The sequence below is a fragment of the Priapulus caudatus genome, unplaced genomic scaffold (genome assembly GCF_000485595.1).
Source record: "Priapulus caudatus unplaced genomic scaffold, Priapulus_caudatus-5.0.1 Scaffold166, whole genome shotgun sequence".
Lineage (NCBI taxonomy): Eukaryota > Metazoa > Priapulida > Priapulimorpha > Priapulimorphida > Priapulidae > Priapulus > Priapulus caudatus.
In genome coordinates this window covers 405,093-411,260 of record NW_014577227.1, presented here as the reverse complement: position 1 = coordinate 411,260, position 6,168 = coordinate 405,093, and the positions used below count along the sequence as shown (strand labels likewise).

Here is a 6,168-nt window from a genome sequence, read left to right as displayed (position 1 = left end):
TCGCGAGACATGGTCTGACCCGGAGGCGATTGAAAACTTTTTGTTTCAGCGGTGCGGTGACCTAGCATTTGTGGGCTTTATTGTAAGGACCATGAAATGTACTTTCGTGCGACGAGCGAAGAGTAAGTGTCGGATAACCTTTTGACCTCAAGAGGGTTAAACATGGATTTGTTTACTGTTAGAAATAATGTTGACTGTTGGGTTTGGCTAGTAGAATCTATACATGCCTGGTAGGGCTGTCATTGGTATCAAAATTATTTCGATTCGATTATTGATATATTTTTTACGATATTTCGATCCGATTCGATCGCGATTCGATTTCAATAATTGTAATAAAACATGAGCCGTTGAAAGTACAGTAAACTCATGTAATTTGGTGTCTACTATGATAACTATGCATTTTATACATCGCTGTGCTTAAATACAACATGGGCGAAGTATATATTATCTGAATCAACCAGATTGACGCTGGCGTCGCGGCGATGGCGAAGCAGCAGACATGCTTTTACGGTAGACAGATTTTATTATAGAGATCGTGAGACAGTACGCACCAAGAGACAATAGAACACCACAGTTATTGATTGTCTCTGTATGCATGCGCCCTGGACTACTTCCGATAATGGCGGCGCGGCGCTCAGTCAAAAATGCTACCGATGCTCCGCTGGCTACATTTTAGCAAAAAAAAAAAAAAAAAAAAAAAAAAATCGGATCGCTATTTTTCGATTTATTTCGATATCGATATCGGACGCAAATCCATCGCGATTATCGATGAGGTGGGCATCGATGACAGTCCTAATGCTAGATGTATGAGGCTACAATGTCACAGTGAAATTTTCAAAAGCTCAATTTGTTGACAGAAGGTTTTATGCTCCTTAAATCAATATAATTTCTATGGCATTCTGTACTGTCAGTGTGTTACATGTAACGTATGCCACTGCCAGTGGCCACTGCCAGTGCATGTGGTGGTGATAGTACTGGTAGTTTTTGCCTGCGTTAATTAGTTACAGGGTGCAGCTCTCTATTTCAGCCTGTAGGCTTGCGTAGGTAAAATAGATGAGAGCTTACCTATTCTGTCTTGCAAATAGTTGTTGCTACTACGTACGATGGGAGCTTCCATCTTTAATCTTAAGCACTTAAACATACGCGCCATCTCGTGGCAACTTTCATAACGATCCCAACGAACATTTCTTTGAGAAGGTTCCTGATACCATCCCTGTGCCTTCCACTGTTTCGCATGTATGTGAACACATTTGGTACTAACAGGGTTTACTAGAATCCACCACTCCACCACAGAGTCACCGCAGTAGACGTTAGATGAGCGCTGTCGCTCCGCAGCACTTGTTGATAATAAACTGACAACTTAAAAATTAAAAACAAACTGCGTGCTGTGTCCCAACATGAATATATTTTGTATACAAACTCGTATCAGCTGTTCAACTTTCTACTGTGCGTTAAGTGAAATGCTGAATGTTGACTAGTTGGACCTTCATTTACGTTATTTACCATTTTAAATTCATATTAGAATTTGTTTAATGTATTTCTTTATGTTTTCTGGGCAAGTGACTGCATCCGGGCAACCAGTTTTGTAACCCACAAATATTTTTTTTGTAGCACCCTGATCCTGAAGGAGTATTCGACTCCGGACTCGCGTTAATTTCGCACCTTGCTACTAGCTCTAAACAATATCTATCCCGCTTACTTCTCTAGAGTGTGAAGCGCCATGGTCAGCAATTTGCTGCATACATCAAGAGTTAGTGATGTCCTGATGAGCGATTATAATCGAAAGTCAGTCGTTTGCAGCAACCGACTGAGTGTTTCGATTATGAAACTAAATAATCGATTATCAACAAAAATAAAAATACAATCAGTACTCAGTACTATTTCAGTTACTTTACAGCTTGGATACAGTAAATCTAACCTACACCAAACAAAAGCATGTATAATACTGTTACATAGCTTTATAATATGTGTTATAACAAAATACTGTATAATATGCATATATATATATATATATATATATATATATTATTTATATTTATAATATAGACTAGAGCAACAGACCTCAGATGAGCCCAGACCCCCCTACCCTCCATCTGCGATAGTGGGCGTGTCCTAACAATGATGTGTACGCAACTGCGTGTCTGCATATCTGCGCCTAACAAATGTGGTACTACGCACGACTGAAATTTTACGTTTATAATCGTAGCAAGGTGGGGGGAGGGGGTGGGGGAGGGTGGGGAGAAGGGGCGGGGAGAGGGGTGGGGGAGGGTGGGGGGAGGGACTCTAATAGCAAAAGCAGTTCACTCCTTTGTTAACAGTCAACAAATCCATGTTTAACCCTCCTCTTGAGGGTGTCAAAGGTCAAGAGGTGTAAAAGAAGGGGGAACATTGACTCCTTAACTTAAGGTATAGGGAGAAATGCAGAATTGCGGCACAAATCTAAACGGCTTGACCTAGGCTCGTGATAGTCGGTGTATAGCATCATGGTAGGAAAAGCCATCACTGTGCCGAAATTGGAGGTCACAGGTCAAAGGTCAATGGGCACAGGGCAGATTTTAGACATTTTCTGAGGACGTGGTCTGACGGAGCGATTGAAAAACTTTTTTGTTTCAGCGGTGACCTAGCATTTTTATGGCTTTATTGAAAGGACCATGAAATGTCCCTTCTGCTGACATGCGAAGAGTAAGTGTCAGGTAACCTTTTGAGTCGAAGCTGGGGGTCAAAATCCCAACTCGTTTTCGGATTACCCCCCCCCCCACGTCTCGAATATCGTGACCGTACGTCGAGCGGTTAAGATTTGTGCCCAACTGTTGACGGACGGACGGACGGCCGAACGCACGGACGCACGGAACAATCATGCGAGTCTACAAGCTGCATCTGACTATGTCAGATGAGCTAAACACCCACCACACTGACAATAAATCAATAAAATATGTTCACGTTTATTTGGGGCTGGATCGTAAGCGCAGAGAATATAGCCGTGCATGCATGCAGATATAAGCTACGTTCACACGAGATTCACGGCCTCGCTGGTTCCGTACTTATCTGGTGCTGAATTCGGCTGAAATACCGTGCTAACACAACCCGCAGCGTTCACACGAGAATCGAGGCTTAGCTGGCTAGGTATAATGGTAAATAATTTCTCCGCTAACGGGAAGTGTTTTTCATGATGGTGGCGCAGGGTTCATAGTAGTAAGACACATGTTGAAATAAGGACTTATAAGACCCTTTCTGGAGGCCAAAATAAGACTTTTTTACGCGACTATTATAGTACACTAATAATTAGATATTTATATACACAATTGCACAGCAGATTTAATTATTCCGTATTATATATATATACAACAATTCTTACTCTAAGTCGAGAACAGTTTATAAAACAATTGGTCCTTTGGCAAAAAATAAGGACTATTAAGTACTTTTCTAAGATTTCACCAAAAATAAGTACTAATAAGGGCCCTTATTTTATTTTTGGCAAAATAAGTACTAATAAGGGCCCTTATTTTATTTTTGGCAAAATAAGTACTTGTAAGACTTTGGAAGACCCGCTACGAACCCTGTGGCGCCCATGAAAGTCGATTGTTTGTGGCAGTTTTTCAGTAAAATTACACAAAATGATGGTCCAGATGAACATTACGAATGCTTTGGTGATGAAGACGATCATCAAAAGGAAATTCGGAGAAATATTTTCAATGGCATAAGCCGGAAGTGAAAAACGACACTCTGCCGCCTAGTATCAATGTAGCGCACTACAGTTTCACGGCTTACAAGGCCTCGAATTATGTTCACATGACAGACAACACGCGGCCAGCGTGGTGCCGTACTTAAGCGGGTGTTCCAGCGCGAAATCACTTTCTGCGCCGAACAAGCCTCGTATTTCAGTACGGTACAGCCGCGTATAACTATAAGCCTTGAATATTTTTACCGTGTGAACGCAGCTATAATAGACTGACAGCACAGTATACAGTCCGTGTATCTGTTTTTGTGTACTTCATCAAAGAAAATCCTCGTTCACAGGTTGCAGTAGAGGGGCAAACATTTGAGGTAGCTGATCACGCAATAACCATGCCTGGCTTGGGGGTCGGGTTTTCATGTTGCTCTGTGCATGTTGTGTACATTTACAAAAACTTGTTCAAAAGTTAATTTCTACCCCTGTAGTAGGATTTACAGATTACTAGCCCTGTTTGCTAGTGACGAGTTTAGGTTAGTTTTAAGCCCTGAATAGGTAATTCTAAGAGGTCAAGTTTGTAATGGTTTAGGTTCAAGGATGTATTAGGTAACCCCAATGCATTTTCACAATGTGCGACATACATGTGCAAATGTGGACAGCTGTTCTATCATTGGGCCATGGTTTGAGATATCCTGTTACCATCTCTGCTGCTATACAATAAGCAAGCCGGTGGTACATAAATCATCAGCGTCACTGACCTATATTGTGGGCAGAGAATTATATCGTACAACAGCCACAAGTTGAAATATCCAAGTACACATATTCCAGAACTTCGAAATTTGCAGACCTAATCAGCTGTACATTACATATAAGTAGCGCTCATAGGGTCTATGTCCCCCAGGGTACTGCCGGAACGTACCCTGGTAACTATTTGATATGGTTAGGGTTAGGGAGTAGGTATAGGCGACTCCCTAGACTCGTTAATAGTGGAGTAGGCGAGCAGGGGTCGAAATTAGGGTCGTCAAATCGTCAAAATCGGGATAGTGGTTGTTGAGCATAAGCGTGGCCGATGTTGATCATAAATCATCATAAATGTGTGTATGCATTGTATCAAGCGAACCAGACAATGTGTCTAGACAATATGTCTGCAGTGTACTTGTCTACATGCATATCTGTGGATCTGTTTTCATGTTTTTATATAATAATTACATTAAGGCGGGCGCACACCTACCCAGAAATTGGTCCGATCACAAAATCTCTTCATCGTTTGTAAAATCGGCTCAGCGCGACGCCTTCCGATAAACACCCGTACACCTATGATCAAATTGGTTATTTTGTTGATGGTAGGCGCCATTTTGAATGTCATGTGACACGGGCACATCCAGCTATTGGCTGTTCAAAAAATCGCTTCAAGATAATCGGTTCAAAATCAAACATGTTTGATTGGGAACGATCACCCGATAAAAATAATCGTAAGTAAAATCGTCTACAAATGAATGCGCACACCTACACGATATCGACTGATTTTTATCGGGCCTATCAAATCGCGTGATAAATCGGCTGGTGTGCGCCGGCCTTTACATATTAATAATTTTCAAATGCTATTATTGCATATTTCAAGATTTTGGATACCAACATTGTTGAAATTACTATCCAAAAAATGGGACACCAGATCTTTGGGGGGGATACCAGATTTCAATACCTGGTATCTCAAATGGATACCATAATAAAAATCCAATTTCGACCCCTGGCGAGGTATGGTCCGGCATATTAGATAGTACCAGGGTACGTTCCGGTATATACCGGACCGTACACAGGGTTTGTTCCGGCAGTACCCTGGGGGACATAGACCCTCTCAGCATAAGTAGAAGGCCTGAAAAAGCTATTTAGACCCACAAGTTAAAAATCGTTTATGCATTCACTTGTGCCGTGGCTAACTCTACAAAGCTATGTTGCAGTTGAACTAGCTCGGCCATGCTGTGTAACTAACGTCAATATACGGGTCTCTTCACTCTCTTGATGTATGACCGTTTCTTGGAGCTACAGTTGAGCCATGGAGTTGTTGCAATACTGTTCAAGTTTGTTGCAATACTTAAATTGTGTATACAATATTTGTATATTGAATATTTGTATTGTATATTGTATATATATATATATATATATACAATATATATATATATATATATATATTGTAATTGTATATTTGAATATTGTGTATACACACCAAAAAATGAACATGATAAACATTGAAACATACGGACTGAAGGAATATTGAAAGTACTTATCATTTACAGATTCGTGTTTTGCATTTAAATGCAAAACTTGCATGATTGACCTAAAAGGATACTTTAAAAATAACTTTAGCGAGGATAAGTGTAAATAGATTGTAATAACGATATGATGAAAGATGATATGAACATTATTTATAATTGTGATAGTTATGAAAAATATAAGGGGCGGACAAGAAATAGATAACTGGAAAAGGACAACCTGGACTA

General features: G+C 40.5%; 1 protein-coding gene across 2 annotated transcripts in view; it reads right to left on the bottom strand.

Annotated features, from left to right (window-relative positions):
• The window catches only part of LOC106806533 (zinc finger protein 239-like), a 15,865-nt gene that overhangs the window by 5,267 nt on the left and 4,430 nt on the right, over positions 1–6,168 (bottom strand). The window lies entirely within an intron of this gene.